Source organism: Cygnus atratus, chromosome 9, assembly GCF_013377495.2.
Source record: "Cygnus atratus isolate AKBS03 ecotype Queensland, Australia chromosome 9, CAtr_DNAZoo_HiC_assembly, whole genome shotgun sequence".
NCBI lineage: Eukaryota > Metazoa > Chordata > Aves > Anseriformes > Anatidae > Cygnus > Cygnus atratus.
Genome location: NC_066370.1, coordinates 18408251 through 18427740, shown reverse-complemented (window position 1 = coordinate 18427740; position 19490 = coordinate 18408251). Strand labels below are relative to the sequence as shown.

Here is a 19490-nt window from a genome sequence, read left to right as displayed (position 1 = left end):
CTTAATGGAAAGTTCTGTTTATGTTCAGTTATCTTTTTGACATAAAATAGTTTGCTTGGATACTTCTACTTGGAGCACTCGTTGTGTAAGTTACCTATCTACTTCATAAAGATGTAGTTAACATTTTTGCTATTCTTGCAGCACTTCTCTTCACAAGCAGTCTTGAATATGACCAAGGCCTTAATTTATCTAAACTAAACCCAACCTATAGTTTAGCGTAATAAGGTATTCATTGTTTTTTGTATCTGTTTTTTGAGATTTGACAACCAAACATTATGTATTTAGTTTGTATATGTGCATTAGGTGTTTTATAGGAAATGTATATGTTTTATATCAATTACAAAGCCAAATGAAGCATCCCAAAATAAAGCAGAGGCGACAGGTGGTTTTCTGGCTCCTATTCAAAACTCCTGTTATGTTGTGAAGTACGTATTATGAATGCTTGGTAACAAAAAGGCAGGCATCCTATATTATACAAATACTTAAAAGCCTACACCCAGAGACAAGGTAAAGAAACTAGAGGTGATTTTGTATATGTAGTCCTTCCTGTCTCCTTCACCTCTCCTGGGAAGGAGCTATGACATAACAGGATTTGAAGGTTACTCTTCAAATTTCCTCTCACCTTCAAGTGAGTAACCCATGTCATGCATCAGAAAGCTGACATCTTGACATCTAGTGATGTATTTCAAGATGGATTGAAATAAGTCTTTTTGTTAGAGAGAAGTGGAAATCAGACTTGTACAAGTTAGAATTTAATTCTATTGTATTTTTTATTGTTTACATTTTCAAACCAATGTTCAGGTTAAGATAAAGCTGAACTTAAATATTCAGTTGAGTAACAGCACATTACAGCTTTGAAAGCCTCTAGCTGAAAGTTTTCTTTTGTGAAGATCGGCTCTATCTTTCATTTCTTGGATAATTAAACTGATTTCTTGCTGGGAAGAATGTTATATTTTTTCAAAACTATTGAAAATTAATCTCATGTCTTAAAGTACTCAATAAATATTACAAGTAAATATTTGGGGGGTTCATCCTATAAATGATTAACAGAGCCTTTTTTCAGTCTCTGAAAAGATAACTAGTCTAGGAAATATTGCTGTGAGAAATATTCAAAAATAAATGCATATGTGGGCAAAGAAGCATCCTAGAAAAAAATATGAACCTGACAAAGTCTGTTTTAAGATGGTTATAGCTGATTTTAGTTAAAATTTTTGCCAACACAAATTTGTACTACAGTTGTGGTTAATTGTTTAAAGTGCAATTTTAAATCAGTTAGAGATGACCCTCAATATATTTTCCTTGTTATTCTGTTTTCTCTTTTCAAATCATATTTATATACATTATTTGCAGCCATTCTCCTTTTGTCTAGTTAGCACAGCAGTACACTAACTCCTCAATTTACTGATTTAAGACCAGCTATTTCTCACTAGATATTGGTACACAGGCATAGAATTTTTTGAGAAAAAAACATCAATGAAACAGATGAACAAGATGAGTTTACGTTAATAATTTCCTTACCAGTACTCTCATCATTGTCCTAAAACAAGTGAGAGGCACTACCTTCTGTATTTTCTTGTACTCTTCTTTCCCCTTCATAATAAAGTGTTCTTTGCTCCCAGAAGTCTTTTCGATAACAGGTAATTCTTTTAGGTCAGCTTTTGTCTTTTGTTGAAGGATAAGTTTTTCAGACTCTTCTGATTCCTTTCTGTCCATCTCTTTGGAATAGTACAACAGTGTAGAGAGACCTAGAAGTGCAGCTGAGTAAAAGGGTTAAAAAAAAAAAAAAAAGAAGACAAGCATTTGTTTACTATATGACCTTCTGTTCAGGTTTGGCATGACCAATGTTTGATACTGAGGAAAGCGTCCTCCATGAGCCACCTCTTTAAGAAGGATCTGACCAAGCTAGTAGTATATAAATTACATTAAAACTTCATCCCTGACTAAATTAGTGAGGAGGACTTGAAGACTAGATGGTCCTGGTGTTTGGTTATAACCAAAACACAGGGAAGCTTGTATTTCAAAGCTAGAGGTACTGGTGTCCTGAAGTGCCAAAAGCTCATAGTGATTATCAACATACAGAAAGTACTACAAGTTTTAAAAGACAGAAATTGAACTGGAGAGGATCTGCTAGTCCTTGTATCTTGTACTGGAAAATAAGCAGGCTTTTGTGGCATTACAAAAACTTTGAACCACACAAATATAACAAAGTTGAATTTCTTTTTTACTATTTATTTAAATAATAAGAAATAATGAGTCTATTTTTGTTTTCATTTCAAAGTGCTTTCCAAGAAGGAACAAAAAACAATAAATCATTCTCTGTCTTTCTCAGCAGTGTATTTAATGCTCTAAAAACTGCACTTAATTGTACAGCAATCAGAAGTTTTCAATATCTTTCTATGCAGGAGCTAAAAATTCTGTTAGAAGTAAGAGGGTTTTGCTTTTTCATAGAGTGGCCTCTCTTTTCCATCTCAACATCACTAAAACCAGCCATGGAATGGAGCCAAATTCTTATTAATGCACTTCAACTATTGCAAAAATACAAGGACAAATTTATTTTATTTTGTAGTGACAAATGCTTTTCCCTCCTAATTTTGTGGGAGTGTTTTTTCCCCTAGAAGGAATAAATTGCACATTCTGGAAATAAGTTAGTCATTCTAAAGTTCAGAATTCATGAAGCTGTTCCAGCAGAGAATGGTTACAGAATTGCAACAAAATCTCAAGGTCACTGGGAATATTCTTTGGGGTATTCTTATGTGGCTTATCTGTGCTCACATGCCTAATTTTTTTTTCAGTGCAAAGAATAGCCACTTGCAGAGAATGGAAGCCTTAGCCCGGCCCTGTGCCATCCCTTATTCAAGTTCTTTTATACTCCTCTTTTTAAAGAAGCTGTCAAGTTCTTTTCTGAAGCTGACAGGAAAGGCCAAATCTGCAGTACAGGAAGAGAGGCAAAAAAGAAACTTTTTGTGTTGATGTTTTACTAAGTGAGCTAAGGAGAATTTTAGAATCATGTAATTTACTCTGGAGGCATTTACTGTACATAGCTATAGTGATGGTAATTTCTTTCATTGTGGAAGTGAAAAGATAACCATCAATCAGTTGTCAATTGGTCAATTGCAGAAGTGATGAAAAGAAACTGGTAGGAACAATCACTTCTGTGGCTACCTAGACTATTTGGGGTTTTAAGGAAAATATGGGAACTGGAGTCTGTAGAAATGGAATGAGGTTGGAACATAAAAAAAATAGGCTGTGTAGGGGTAAGTGAATCAGTGAAATACTCTATTTATTTTGTGTGTGTGCAGTGTGTAAGTGTTGCAAGAAATAGAGCACAGAGCAGTATGCACTGAAGGACCTTTAAACTGAACATGTTGATAACTGGAGACATGATGTGCTGCAAGTACCTAGAGTGTTTAAACAGGTTTGAAAATGGAAGAATATTTTGTAAAACATCAGAAAAAAAATATTTCAAATATTGTTATATGCCCAGTAGTAACTGCAGTTATAACTGTGTGAAGAAAAATATAACTTGTGTTGTCACAGGGGATACATTATTATGTTTAAGTTGCAAAGTGCTGTAAGAAATAATATGAGGCCAGATATAGTGTTGTTTTTAAATATATAATGTGAAAATTGTTTTTCAAATGAGCCTGATGGCACAGGACAGTATAAATGCTCGATGATTTAATAGTTATTTAAGTGGCATGAAAGGCATCTATTTCATTACATATGCATATTACAGTTGGGGGGGTAAGCTTAGGACAGAAGTAAGAGAAAGATTTAATTCATTTATTTATGAAAAGAGTTCAAACATTACTGATACGGGGTGGTTTATGCTGTGGTGTTTTGTTTGGGGTTTTCTTCCCCCCTTCTGTGGTAGGTAATAAAAAGGATTACAGGCCCTCCAGAAGGATGAGATATCATCAGTTTGTAATCCAGCCCATGGTTTCCTAGATACCGTATTGTCTATTCTGTTCCGCTATGTGAAAAATGTTGAATATCAACAATGGGTTTCAGTGCTGTATTGTTGAGTTTTGTATGAACTAATCTAGCTTCACTAAAAAAAAAAAAAAAAAAAAAAAAAAACTACAGCTTTGGACAAAAGTCTATAGCCAGTGCATTTGTAACTCCCCATGCACAAGAGCTGACTGTGGCTCTGGGAAGACATTTTACTCATTGCTTTCTTTTTTTCTTATAGTCTCCTTGTCCAGTTCTCAGGTGTTTACTACCTATTAGATTTTCACCTGTGTGGGTACTGTGTTTGAGAAAGTCCCAGGACTTGTCAGCTGTATAGGCCTCATAAAAGACAGCTCTGTTCAGGGTTTGAAAGGTAAGCTTTTGCCTCAGTCCTCTGCTGTCTGTGCTTTAAGATGCTAACTTTATTGGCCTAGTTCTGAAACTTTGCAGCGTATCACTCATTTGGAGCTTTTGCAGAGGGCAAGTGAGGGGAGCAGGTTTCAGTTTAGCAGGGAAAATAACCATTCTTGGAGTGAAAGGTGTGGGGTTAGAGGGGACGGTTTGGATGAAATGTGCTTTTCCTCTTAAAGAAACTGAATTGTAACTAACTACTGAAAGTAAAGAATATGTTACCTGCACAATTAGGTGTTTTGGGAGTAGGTATTCTGCAAATATGTATGCTTTAAAGATAGGATGAGGGTAAAAGGGAAAGCGTTTGACCTATGTGCATGGTATTTCCAGGACAGGGGGAAGAACAGACAGTAATATAGTTTTTGAACTGCCTTGCCATAAGCACTAGATTGTTTTCTCTTTTTCTTTTTCTTTTTTTTTTCTTTCTTTCTCTCCTTTTCTCTTTCTTTTTTACTCTGGTCTCAGAACTGTCTTAATGTTTTGTGGAAATGCTACTGGGGGTGCTGTTTGCTTAAAATAAAGTGGGCGGAGAACAAACGAGGGTAAATAAGATTCATGATCAGAAAGATTCTGTCATTAGTCTGTTTTTCTGAAATATTTTTTTTCCTGAAGTATGTTTTTCCAAGATTTGTTAAAACAATTCAACAATAAGCAAGAGACCCTGTAGCAATCAGGATGTAAATATGTATAAAATGCGGTGAACTAGATTAGATGCACAGCAAGTATTTATTTATAATTTTTAAAATGTTAAATCCTTAACTTTAATGTATGCATTTTATGTTAAAATATTTCTACTTTTTTAATTACAAATTGTTTTCTATTTGGATTATAAGATCGTGAAATATTTTAATTGCTTAGAAAAGTAACTTTATAAATACGTTCATGCTTACTGTAAATGTGAAAGGTTTGTTTTTGCGGAGAAACAAATTTCTTAAATGTTTTGTTTATTTTAATGTTAGTAATATACTGATACTGCAGCTAGTGATCAAATTCCAAAAATCTTACAGACATTTTCTTGTCTGTAGTAGATTTTTGCAGAAGATATGCCAGCTTTCAAGATCTTCTCTTTACCCTGCTACAGTGTGAATGTTTTTCCCATCCCCCTTTTAACCTAGGAATTAGAAGAAAGTACAGATGATGCTTGCTTAACCCTGCATTTAGTGCCAAGCAGTGATGTGCTCCCTATGAAACCATTTCTGACCCTCTGCTTGCAGTGGTGAGCCTGAATTTTTCCCCTTCCTTGCCCATCATTGTCAGTCAATTATGGGATGGAACTGAACCAGAAAATCTGGTACAGTCTGGCAATTAGTACAAAGGGTTTCCAGTCTAGTGTGAAGACAGAGATGCAAGAGCCCCAGCAGCTAGAGAAATAGTTTTGATTGGCCATGGACATTGCCTTTTAGTGCTGCTTGGTTACTTCCTAAAGATACTGGCTCTTCTACCCTACAGGTCTTCTCCTTAAAGTACTGCATTACGGGCCTACTTTTTATAAGTCTTTTGGGAAGTGGGGGGGGTCTTCTTTTTTTAGCTCTAGCTTCTCCCATTTGCAGACTGTCATTTTAACCCATCAAACAGACACATTTTGACTTGTGCAACAAAGAACCAAGTTATCAACATTCACAGAAACTGACATTTTTAATTCAGGCTTCATTATGTCTTCGGTTTATGACAGTGAGCTACAAAGACATTTAAAGTTTTTTTTTCTTTTTTTCATTTTAAATTCAGCATTGGGATGTTTATCTTTCTTTTAATGCTCATATTTCCCTTTCTACCTTTATTCTTTAGTAATATATAATTAACATTATCAAAACCATCAGCTATTATCCACTTTGACTTTTGACCTTTGTTTTTATCTATGTAGCATTTTCTAAAATAAATTTCAACAGGAATTCTAACAGTTTTTTACATCATCATACTAAAACATAGTTAATTAAGCTCATTAATATATTCATCACAAAAATAATCTCTCTTGATATTACAAAGATTTAATGAATGATTACATATATGTAAATGTGTTAAATATCTGGTATTGTAAAATGAGAATTTATAATGAAACAAATTATAATTCAAAAATAACATACAGAATTCAGGGCTTCTCATATACACTCAACATTTTCCTGAGTTACTACTGAGTCTGTAGCTGTTATTTCCTGCTAGCAAAAGAGAGATCAAAAATCTGGTACAAGTTTGACTGAAGTTTACAAGAGATAGTTATACCAAATGAAAAATTTAGGCTATTATTTCCAGCTGATAACTTTGCTGAATATACGAAGACGGTACTCAGTCACATTTTGCTGAAAACTAAAACGTGGTATAATTGGATAGTAGTGCAAGCAGTTGCCAAAGTAATAGGAACATCGGGCATTCAACCATAACCATAGTGTTCTGTTTGTGAGAGTTTTTGTTTTCGTACGAGTCAGCAGTTTCTGTTTTATGCTTGGATAGCTGTGTATTTGGGATGTTGTCTTTTGCGGTTGTAAAGTAGTAAATGTGCTGAGATCTAATCTTCACATGTATACGTTCAGAGTTTATATTGTCATTTTTTATTCATTCTCTCTTTCTCTGCACAACAGTACAGTGGGAAACCCTGAAGGTGTCTTTAGACACATGATGGCAGAATTCTCCATTCAGTAGTTGAATGCTCTTTTTGCTATATTAATGGCAAGCAGTATAGTAGCAGGGGCTGTAAGTGTGATGACAAGATTAGCACATTGCCCACTTCAATCAGGCACCTCTTGTTTTTGTATTTATCACTCATCTTTCCCAGTTGACTGATGGCTGTCACTCAATAGCTTTCTTTGGTTAGAAAGAGAAAGAACTTCCTGTAAAGATGTCAGCGGTGTTGTTGAATTCCAAAGTAGGTCATTTGCACTGGAAGTCTACATAGAGTGACAAATTAGTAGCTTCTCTTGTAGATCTTTTGATAGTGTGTGGGAAAGGATGTAATATTGTTATTTATTTTGCCGGGAAGATGGTAGAATGGTGTAGGTCAAAATCTAATCTGATTACCCAGAAACACATCACCAAAGAATGCACTGACGATGCTTTTGACATATAGAATAATTATCCATATATTAATATATGCCAATTTAGTGTTTGTTTATCAGAGCAACAAGAAAAATGGTAATATACGTTCAAGTATGGGGAAAAGAAAATTATAACTAATCTTGTCTTGGGCTAAAGAATTGGTATAAATGCACAAGAGCAAATGAAATTTTTTGTCACGTGCAGTTCAAAAGATAACAAGTAATGGCAGTGAACAATACTCCAAATACACTTTAGTTGGATTTTTTCCCTTTGTTTTAGTTCTGTTTGTCTTCAATGAGCAAGACAATTTGACCTTGAATAGGGACTACCACATCTTGTTACTCTTCGGGCATGATATTATGGCCTTCAGGTTAAGTACTACACAAACATAGTTGGGCTAAGAGCTTTGACAGTGAATCACGTTGATCGTTTAATTTGCAAAGTTATTTTCAAGGAGATAAATATCTGTTTGTAGCTTTCATCGCTTTTCTACCACACAATAGTTTTACTTCTATATAAGTGTTTTCCTCTTTCCCTCCATTTTTTTTAAACACTGCTATGCCTACAAAATGTTTATGTATAATTAAAACTAGTTCATAGTTCTGAAGTGCTGTTTGAAAGTGCTATTTTTCATTTCATATGAGAACACTGAAGCATAGATGGGCTGAGTGACACTGTTATGTCTTTGGTATTGGTTTGGAATATATCAGGTTTCCCAGGGGGAAAAAAAAAAAAAAAAAACAATCTCAAAAGACAGGAGGGTGTAGCTGTGGATCAAATTAGCTTATGTCAGTCTTTCCCTATGTATACCCAGGAGCAGATCTCAGTGCTGACATACTGAGAACCTTCAGTGAAGGCGTAGAAGCTCATCTCCTCAGAGAATGAGGCACTCCAGTCTCCAGTTTGTCAGCTGTACTCTTTGTGTACACTGATGTTATCCTTACTCTGCTGTTAAATGTACCTGGCAACTGACTGCTGGGTCTCATGGTCTGGGAAATGAGTTGGGCTAAATGTGCTAGCAAAGATCATAGATGTTTTGTAATGTGGAAGAGAATGAGAGGTCAAGCACATCAACTAAACTGTGATCTACCAGCTTTCCTGCTCCTGGAAATGTTCCCTTTGTGTGCCAGGTCCTCTTCAACCCTTCTACTCATCCCCAGGGTGGGAAAAGCAGCTGAAAAGAACACCCTGTAAGAGTTCTTTAAAGGCATAACAGGGGTTTAGGCTCCCAGTTCCCATTGACTTTCAGTTCAATTATCACTTAGCTGAAATTCAATAGGAATAATGTACCCAATTCCTTTATGCTATTGCGAACCTTCAGTTATGGGTCTTACAGTGTGCTACAGCATGAGCAAACATTGGCTTTTAGTGGGATGTGGTAAACATTAAGAAAAATGAAAAAGTCAATGTATTTCATAGGACTTTATACAAAGCTAATGCAATTGGTGTTTCATATAAAATGATTGATTTTGTGTAAAGAAGAAGGAAAAAATTACTAGTAAAGACATGGTGATAGTCTCAAAGGACAGATACCAAAGGCATAAGCAGAAACTATGCCACATCTTTTGTTAACACATGAACCTTAACCAAAGACTTGAAAAATAGTTTTAAAGAAATCAGATTATTAATGTCATGTGTAAAGGATCCTCCAGAGATTCACATACTTGAGAAACAAAAATGAGATGTGATCAGTAAGATGCATGAAACTGCATTTTATGAACATTCAAAATAATGTGGTGGTAACAAGGAAAAGGTCTGCTAGTCAACAGGACGAGGTAGTGTCATTGAGAAATGAGGCTAAATATGAAGAGGTACCTAATACATGCAATATACAATAGTTTACTTTTAAAAAGTAACAGCTGTGAGGAGATGAGTAGCACAAAAAATATCAGTGACAAGAGGATATAGATAATTTGCAAGTTTTTGTAACCCATCTTCTGATGTCTTATGTGTTACGTGGACCATTAGCTGATCCACTGATTGCAGGCTGAGAAACATTAAACCACACAACCACCCAAAGTCCCCTGAAGACTTTTTTTCTGTGATTCGTTAGTTTGCTATGATGAATTCAAGGGGTGGCCTCTACCTCACTTCCATTTCACCCCTTCCTAGAATAATTCTGAAATTGTTCATTTGCCCACTTAGTTGCATAGCTGATTGTTACTTCTGTTTCTTTCTATACTTGTAATTATCTTTTTCAGTTCAGTTCTATGGATTTTCCCTCTTCCAGATTGCTTAATTCTTCAGTTTACTCTGTGTAATGTTCCTTGCTGTCATCCAGCCCCTATTCATTAGACTTTTTCTTATGCCAGTTGCTGAACTGAAGAGATGGCTAAAAAGCGGTGTTGGTTTATGTTATGTTGGCACTGACTAGAGAAAATGAAAAGAAGCCCATGGCTTCTGTGAGGTTCTGTGTATCTCCAAACATTAATATGTTGATGAGGACTGTGGAGAGATTTCACTTTTGATCAGTGTAGCTATTCTGGCAGAAACCTCAAACGCAGACATAGATACTTCAGCAAAACAGCACTTTTTATGTTTTCTTTTCCTTTTTTTTTTTTGTGCTTTTTTCTTACTTGAAAAATAATCTCAGAGATGCTTAGTATTTTTCATTAATAAAATGCCATTTTCAAACATTTATATAATAGGCTAAAAATATTCAAGAAGTTGTTTTAAAATTTTCTGAAAACACTGTGCTAGATTAAAAAAAAAAAAAAAAGTTCCAAACTTTTCAAAGCACTTCAAATTTTCCCTTTTTTTTCTTTGGAAGAATGTTTTGTTTTTCAACTGGTTCTGCCAGGTTCTGCGTTAACTTCTGTCTGTTAGAGTCCTAATTAGATTAAGTTGAATCCACACTTTGCATGTTCTCCCAAGCTAATTCCCATAATCACTGTGCTTTAAAACCTTTATTAAGGGCTTTTGTTAAAGATGCATCACTTTACTCTTGTTATTCATCTGACAAGAGGAGCGGATTCAAATGTACCTTTCTTTCAAAGCTGTGTTTGTCACTGACCTCGGGTGTTGGACCAAGAAGAGAATTAATTTCTAAACACTGCACTATGTGTGCAGTGCCAGGAAAACCGGGGAGTTCTGACTGGCATCCTTCTAAGAGAGGTGATTTGAAAACCTTATTGTCTGGTGCATTACATTCATCAGAGCTAAAAATATTTGGGTGTTGTTAAAAGACACAGAGATTCAAAACTGGCTATTGTCTCTCTGGTAAGGAGTTGTCAAGATAAAATGAAGGATGCATCACTGTGCAGAAAGAAATCTTGGGATCTCAGTTTGAAAGAGGAAATTATGCATAGGGATGCAGAAACTTCCTTCAGTGAATCTTGAGCAAAGTGGAAAGAGAGTGACTGGTGAGGGAACACGATCTGTTGATGATACCAGGTTTTCAAGACAATAAAGACAAAGACGCTTAGCCATGACTGGCTGGAGGATCTTATGAAACTCAGCAGCTAGTCCTTAAAATATCAAATGAAATTCAGTTTAAATAAGAGTTAAAGTGGTGCATCTGGGAATAATCAAAACTTTGCAAAAATAAAAAAGTAAAAAAGGTGGGCTTTCAGCTGGGTTACCACCAAGGAATGAGATCTCAGGATTATAAAAGACAGGTCCATGAAAGAATCCGTTTGGTGGACAGTGGTGTTCAAAAAGAAAATGAATGTTAGGAATAAATTGGAAAAGGATAGAAGATAAGCACAGAATATTTATGCCAGTGTATAAATCTATGGTGCACCCACATTTTGCATATTGCCTTCCCCCTGCCTTTTCAAAAGGTTCACAAAAAGGCAACAATGATGATCACAGGAATAGAGAGATTTCCGTTAAAAGGAAACTAAGCAAAGTAGACTCTTTGTATACCTAGAAAAGGAGACTGTTGGGAGAGATGATAAAGGTATCTAAAGTCATCATAAAGACGGGCTCTGCACATGGTTTGTGCACAGTCTTTGCCAGGACAAAAACTTAAGATCATCAAAGGCAGATGATAGATATGACAGCTGGAAAAGAAACAGAAGAAGATCTTTAGATGTAACAAAATTAAGCCACGGGATACTGTCAAAGTTTAAAGTTTACATGGGTTCAAGTGAAGCCTGAACAAGTTCCTGTAGAGAAATCCATAGAGGTTAATACACATCAACCTTGTATGGCTCAGGTAGTCTTCGAGACTCAGATTGGTAGAAGTTGGCAGGGTACTCAGGGGAAGTGTTATTACATGCCTGTTCTGTTCTTCTCAAGGCATTCGCTTCTGGCTACTGATAGAAAGACCGCTTGGTTAGATGGACATTTGGTCTGACCCAGTACAGCTACTTTATATTCTTATGATAACATTCATTTGCATCCTGAGCTCATACTTCCTCTTCATATCCAAATGAAGGACAAATCAGAAACTGTAGAAGTAGCCCAGGAAAATAGTTTCAACACTGGAATCTCTTTTTGATCTTCTTTTTGCTTATATCTACCTCTTCAGCTGAGCTAAGAAACAGTCTGTCTTTCACAGTGCAGCTAGATGGCAATCAGAGGGAAATACTGACAATCAGAAGCATGTTTTTAAAGCTTCCAAGTTCCAGATTAATATGATTTTTAAAAACCTGCGGAAAACTATGAAAAATTTATCAGTATATAATAGTTGAACAATCTCTCCAGGAGACTTTAATTTCTGCTTCTAATCTTTTCATCTCAATCTGCTGGGTCAGCTTTGCACTTCTCCTTGTGTGCACAATGGGGAACAATGTTTAGCTGATGACGGAAGTGCAGGATGGGGATTAAGTACCCCCCAAGCTGTCTGTATTTTAGTAATGGTATTGAAAGTTCCCCAGTCCCTGATTTTCCTCCCTCCTACTCTTCCAATAAATTAACTCCTGAATCTGAAAATCAAGACGTAACTTCACTGGTCAGGGAATATACACCCTGCAAGTTTTTCTAAATACCTCTTTAGAAAAAGTTTGATTGTTGTAATTGATTATCTGTAGCCCCTGAGTGTCAGAATTCTGCATTACGCTCTGCATGCAGTTTGATGAAATGCTGGATTTAACAGCAGTCTTTGGGGTCCCCACCTCACCACACCCACCCACTATTTTCTGGCCCATGCTCTGGATTTGCTCCCATAGCCCCAGTACAGATTCCAAATTAAGTCAATCAAATATTCACTGTTGTTAAAAACATCGGTCATACCATTAGCTCTGTGTGTGCCTTCCCTCCTCCCTGTGACAGGACAAGTGCCATGGATCTGCGCGGTTAGAGAAAACTAATGACTTGCTTAATAAAGTTAGTTTTTATCCTTATCTGCTCATTAATATGAGCACTAGTGCCAGCAAAATGCAGCTGGAGGAAACACATGGCTTGGGGAAGGGAAGGTGGCCTTTTGTTAGGTAGCAACTCAAATTTGAGAAAATTTAAGCCTATCATGAAGTTGCACCTCCCATGTTTGTATGGGAGGTTGCATGGTAAACTAGAGTCCTGAGTCAGTCCAGGTAACAAATAACTTGGAAAATAACCCCAAAGAGCAGTTGAGAAACAATTTACATAAGGAATAAAAACTAATAGTATCCTCTTTTTCAAACAAATCAGGATTATGATTACTGCCAGAAAATCTGTAAAATTTTCAAGGTGTGAAGGGAGCATTCAAACACAGGTAAAGCTGTAACAGGAAAGATAAGTGGGTTTTGTTGTTTTGTTTTGTTTTTTTGGCATCTGCCCTTACCATGGAGGAGGCTAGAGAGATCCCATCTTAGAATCATAATTTATGGAATGCATTTTAGGATTTGTTTTAAATTGAAATGTCCAGAAATAGTTTGTAGAACAAGTGGACAAAACAAACTATCGCAACCCAGCAGGAACAGAGACTTTCATACAGCAATTCTAAAGAAACTCAGGAGTGGAACAGGTGATTGCCACATACAACTTCTCAGTTCCAATTATTTTGTGCCAGAGGCCTGCCAGCTGACTCATGCAGCAACAGGTTTTAAAGAGGAATTCAGGCAAACCCAGAAAACTGCTGTCTAGTAAATATGATACCTGTGCTGGGGAAATGAGTAGAAATTCTAACAAATAATAAAATTAGTGCAATCTGAGTAACTATGACATATTGCGAGGAGTCAACGTGGATTTTGAAATAGAAGTCATGAGTTAAAGATACAGAATCATACACTAAAATTCTCTGAAGGAATCTGCAAGCAGAACACTGGAGACCCAGCTGACAAGACCTGCTTGCATTTTCAAAAGGTGTTAGGGTCGATCCCCAAAGGCCTTTGAGAAAATAAGGTGTGCTGGAATAAAAGGGAAGGTCCTCACATCAGTAAATAACTGGCTAACAGTGCAAAGCAAAGTGTAGGAAAAAATGGTCAGTTTTAACAGCAGAAGTGGGTTGTCACTGAAATCCCCATGGAGGTCTGTACTATTAAACATATTCATAAGAGATCTGAAAAAAATAAAAATAAAAATAGCAAGGGAACAAAATTTGCTGATGGTATTATTACTCAGGAAAGTTAAGAGAAGGACCAGCTATGGTGTATTGAGAAAGATCTTACAATGATGGCAATAATAGGGAAAAAAAAAAAAAGACATGAAATTCAGTGCAGACAAATGCACAGAGGAAAAATAACTCTATCTTTACATATGAAACGATGAGCTGGGAACTAACCATCACTTCTCAGAAATGAGATCTTCAATTAAATGGATAGTTCTGTGAAACTGTCACCTCAAGAACAGTCAAACCAAAATTTTAAGAATAGAGAACAAAATAAAAGCTATCATTACAACACTATTTATATCCATTGTACACCTGCATCTTGAATACTCTGTGCATTACCAGCCTCCTCAACTCAGAAAGAACTGAGTAAAATCAGAAAAGCCTGCAAGACTTGTGGCAAGAATGTTTGTCATGATAGAGGTGGGTTCAGGGGATATGACTAGGACCCAGCAAGCTGGAAAGGATATGACCAGGGCTGGGGCAGGTTGGTAGAGGTCGATGAAACATGCATTCCATAGAAAGTGCAGGGATAGATTCTTTGCATTGAACTGAATCTAGGGATATCAAATGAAACTAGTTACTGTTCAGTATAAAAAGAGGCAATTCCTAAACACAGAATATAGTTAAACTATGGAACTCCTTCTCAGACGTAGTTACTGAAAATTCGTGTGAATTCCGCAAGTGATTTAAAAAAATAAATAAATAAATCATGGAAAATATATTGTGGGTTATTAGATATAAAAATGGGACTTCTGTTTAAAAAGGACTGTGAGCTAAAAATTACTGGAGGCTGAAAGCATATCAAAGCGTATCAGTGGGAAGTCTGCCCACTTTTATTCTTCTCTGGACATCGATTATTAGCTACCTGAGAGGTTTCTGGTTAGATGGTCTGTCTGCAATCACTTCTTTCCTTGGAGATGGCAGCAGGGTGATATATTTTTGATCTAGACCAGTTCAGTAGCTTGTTTTACAGCGTCACCACAGAAACAAGTGTACTAGCACAAATGATAGGAAGGTGAAAATCCAGTTTAAAAATGGGAATGAGACAGGAGTCCTAAGCTATTTTTGTGACTACGATGTGCCTTGCTAAGCCACACCATCAGAAAAGTAGAGGAAGAGAAAGTGATAACGCGTAAGAAACTGGGCACACAAATATTCATAGGACACTTAATTTATCTGGTTGTCTCACTAGCTTATTTGGGTTTTCTCTGCAATCCATGGAGAGAGAATCTCACCATTTGGGCAGTGAAAGGTACCTGTATTAGGATTCTCTTCTGAACTGGACCCTGAATGACACTCTCTGTCTCCATTAATTACGAAAGTAATCCAAGGAGACTGGCCAGCCAAGGAAACGAAACTGAGTACCTAACACTGGTTGAGGTGACATGAATACCGTAATAGGCTGTACTGCTCCTGTAAGTGGGGAGAGGGTGTATGTAAAGCAGTTGTTGTCATGGATTGGTGTGGAGGGTAGAAAGCTCCAAATTCCTACCTAGAGGCTCTTGTCAAGGCATATATATGTAACTGTGACCAGGGACTGAAAGTGTGGTCCCAGGAGAACAGCACTGTAAAGCTACACAGAAACGGTCATAATCAACATAGTAATCAAACCATCAGTTGTCTTTATCCTATACTAGACTGTAAATAATTTGTGTCTTCTTTTAAAAGAGCATCTGTGCAACTCAGCATATATTCCATTCTTCAGGGACTGCTCTTGCCAGAAGCATTATAAACTACTGACATATTCCAGATACAACACATTCAGTGTTATTTTTTGAGTACTGTAGAAGAAAACAACCCATTATAAGACCCATGGAGACTACCTGGAGTTAAAGGTGTGGCAGCAATATCTCAAACTGTGTTTCATTTTGAAGCATTCACAAAACCAGTGTGAGTTCACTAACTTCTTTTACCCATAGCTTTAAGCTGTGTATTTTTAAGAGATTCAATATTTCTAAGTTTTTTCTAAATAAAACAGGAAGCTGTTAGTGCATAGTAAGGGAACACTCTCTGCTTAAAACTCTAAATATATTGACACAGGTGAGCAACTTAGTTTTGACATAAATTGCCTTTATTTGTGAATAATATGTCTTCTCTCTTTCTTTTAAGATTACGTTCCTTCAGTTGTTTCAGTTCATTTCCTCTGACCATCTTATTTTCGGTGATTTTTCACCCCTTTTCCCTTTAGTCCTTCTGGTAAGCCACAAACCACAATCTTTCCTATGGAGAAAATGAAGACATGGAAGTTTGAGATGAGGGCAGACTTTTGAACCATGAAATTTGAGTGTTTAATTTAGTGCAGACAATTTTGTCTATCTCTAGTAGCTATGCCCTTTTTATATTGTTTATAGTTCTGATAATATTTATGAATTAGGAGCATAAATACTATTTAAAATTACACTAGAAAAGCAAAAGAAAAAAAAAAAAATGATGTAAACCTTAATACTTTAAGGCATGCATTCATTGCCCACAACACTCAGGCAGATTCTCCCTTCCTGTAGCAGTACAAGTAGCGTGTAATAATCACTCATGGTCAGTATTAGTATAGAAGCTTGTCATCAATCTTTGTTTTTTGTCAATATTTGGAAGTTTCAGGGTTGTTTATATATCTGTAGTTTAAGTGAAAAATTGATTTATAAAAATATATTTGTATCTTTAATACATCTGAAGTGAAGTTATTGCTATTATAAAGCCTCTTCCCCTCTTCCGCAGTTTGTTTTACTTCTATCTGCAAGTTTTCCCCTTAGAGTTGCTTTGCAAGGTAGGTCCTTTTTTTTTTTGGTAAGCTTTTTTCAGTATTGACAGCAAATAATTGCAGATTGTGCACATTTCATGTTTTCTTTTGTAATGACCTAAGGAGTAGCTCTAACAAAATTTGCCATTACTGGGTTTACTGAAAGAATAAAAAATTTAAAGAGATTTTATTAGCATTTTTTAGGAGATCATTATTTTTGCCATCTAGTGTTGCACACCTTTTCTGTAACTTGCTCATTTTTTTGTATCTGAAAGAGGGGGAAATGCAGTATTGATGAAAGAATCTCTTTTGGCCAGGCATTAGCATCTATGATGGCTTATTTGAGTATCAAAGAATTGTGTTTATAATCCTCTGAATTATAATTAGAACAGCTACTTAAATAATTTTACATAGCTGAAAATTATTATGTAAAATTCATGCATGGTGTCTTTTTAATAAACAACAACAAAATCATTTAAATAAATGAAGCAATCGGCTCTTAGGTGCTTGAATTTTCTTTTAAAAAGTTGAGTTAGTTTTAACTTATTGATTTTGAAGCCACTATAATAAAGAATTAGTGAAGGAAATATTGCCTTTACTGTTTTCAGATAATGCTTAATGTTTTTGCAAATTATAAAATTTAATTAGCTATATAAATGCCAGAGGAACAAATAATGTGCTATTGTCTTGATATCTTTCCAGAAATTAGTCTTTTAAAACAAATTTGCCATATTAATCATCTAAAAATATTTTTGATCACTGAATTAATAGTTTGCAGCCTGTTTTCAGGTATTCATTGCCATAGGTGATTGCCTCTTAATTACTACATGGGCGCTTTCTATTCACTCTTATTAATTCATGTTTTCTGGCACAGTCCCAAAAGGCAGCCTTGCCCTATATCTTCTAATTACTTCTATAATTGAATTTGCCCACTTTTTCTAACCTATTTTTTAAACTGACTGTGTTTGTTCATGGTTTATTGTGTCTTTTTTGTGTCAGTTCTCTGCAAGCAGAATGTACATTGATTCTTTCCTCGTTTCTCATTAATTTTCAAGAGCTTTGCTGCATGTCTGTTTTTTCAGCCTGTCAAACCTATTGCTAGACCAAAAAAAGATTCTTATTATTAAAGGTTAGGTAAAATAGACTGAAGTTAATTAATTCATTAGTAACTCTGAGCCAATTACTGAATCCTTCTCCCATTTATATACTTGTTAACAAGACAGAGATGAGAAAGGCCTATTATAGGCACATGTCCTTCAGAAGTTGGGCAAACCCTCTGGAGCATATGCATTTAGTTCCACCAAAGAAAAAGAATTGATTCCAAAATGAAGACTTGAAGATCTAGCTGGAAAATACTTCATAATCTGATGGACCTTCTTGTGACCACCTAAACATTATTTTAGATTCTGTTTTTTGATCACAAGGAATAACTTTTAATGTTCAGCCTTATGAAGTACACACATAGCATTTGAATATAAATATATTGACTTACCAACTTCCCTAGAATTAATTCATGGGATGTTTGGTAATAGTTGAACAAAGAGGACTTACCCATGCATATCTATGCAATGAAGACATGAGTTGCTGATTGTGGCTTCATACAATTTTCTTGTATTGATGAATGCAAGGAGATATGTAGCTGGAAAAAAATCTTGTGGGTTTTTTTTTTCATAAATACTTTGCATATTATGAAACCTATATGAAAACTGAAGTCATTCACAAGCAACAGTCTTATAAATAAACTAGGGAAGCTATCTAGTGGCTCACTGATCAAGGTCAGATGTTTAAATTAGTGACAATAACACTTACGTGTTATTATTATACTTATTATATTATTATATATATATTATATTATTATATATATTATATTATATATTACTATACTTATTACAATATGTTTTCCATCATAAAACAATTTGCTATTTCACTGAATTCAAAAGAATGTAACTCAGCTTGCAGTGCTGACACAAGGTTGTTCATTTATTTTATAGAGTTACTAGTACTTTATTGAGGAAAAAATCTGCTTATCAAGAACTTTGTGTATTCTTCAGTTGAGACTGTAATCATCATATCAAAATTAAGTAATACATTAAAAAGTCCAAGCAAATCTTTTTGTTTTGTTTTCTTACAATTCAGCAACTTGAGCTGAGATCACTACTATTAGAAAACCTTTATAGCATTTCATCCAAGCATCTTGCAAACTTGGGCTGATAGCTAGATTTAGAGGGACAGTGCTGAGATTGAGGAATATTATATGAGCATTTTAAAAATAAGAGACAAAACATGGATTTGGAAATACCTTCCAATCAGTCCTTAAAGAATATGGATCCAAATAAATTTATCAGGAAGCAAAAATAGTGTTTGAACCATTGAAACCAGAAGGCTTGGTCTAGTCTTGTCAATTAGATTTTGAAGAAAACTTGGTCTAGAGTTTTAGATTTTAAAAGGTACAAGAAGGGCAGTTAGGAAATTATTGGGAAGTTCTACCCCTGTGCTCTATGCTAAAAGTAACTTTAGTTTAGTATCTTTAGTTAAACCCAAAGTTATTTCAAACTTGAGAGACAACAGGAAGAAAAGGAATAATCATGTGCTCCTCACCTGCACCTCGTTTCTATTATAAAGTATGGATATAATTACCATACTGTGCCAAAATGTTTGTCAGTTTGTCTCTGCATTCCTTCTGGAACACACACAGCTTTCTCAACACCCTTGCATGCTGCACAACTCACTGCAGAATTGGCATCTTTATTATCAGTCTTGCTTATTCATCCTCTTCCTGAAATCAGTTAGGAAATAACTGTCCGATTGGAACTAATGATATCTTGATCAGATCATTATTATTTCTGGTATGAAATAAATAAGCAATTAATTATGGGAGTGCTCTGGCTGCTC

The 19490-nt window shown here is 35.5% G+C and overlaps 1 long non-coding RNA gene across 1 annotated transcript in view; it reads left to right on the top strand.

Moving 5' to 3' along the window:
• Positions 1-4224: 4224 nt before the first annotated feature.
• LOC118253180 (uncharacterized) overlaps positions 4225-19490 on the top strand; it is a 75587-nt gene continuing 60321 nt past the window's right edge. Inside the window, exon 1 of the long non-coding RNA XR_004780351.2 lies at positions 4225-4324. This is a non-coding gene — a long non-coding RNA (uncharacterized LOC118253180). The remainder of the gene's footprint in view (positions 4325-19490) is intronic.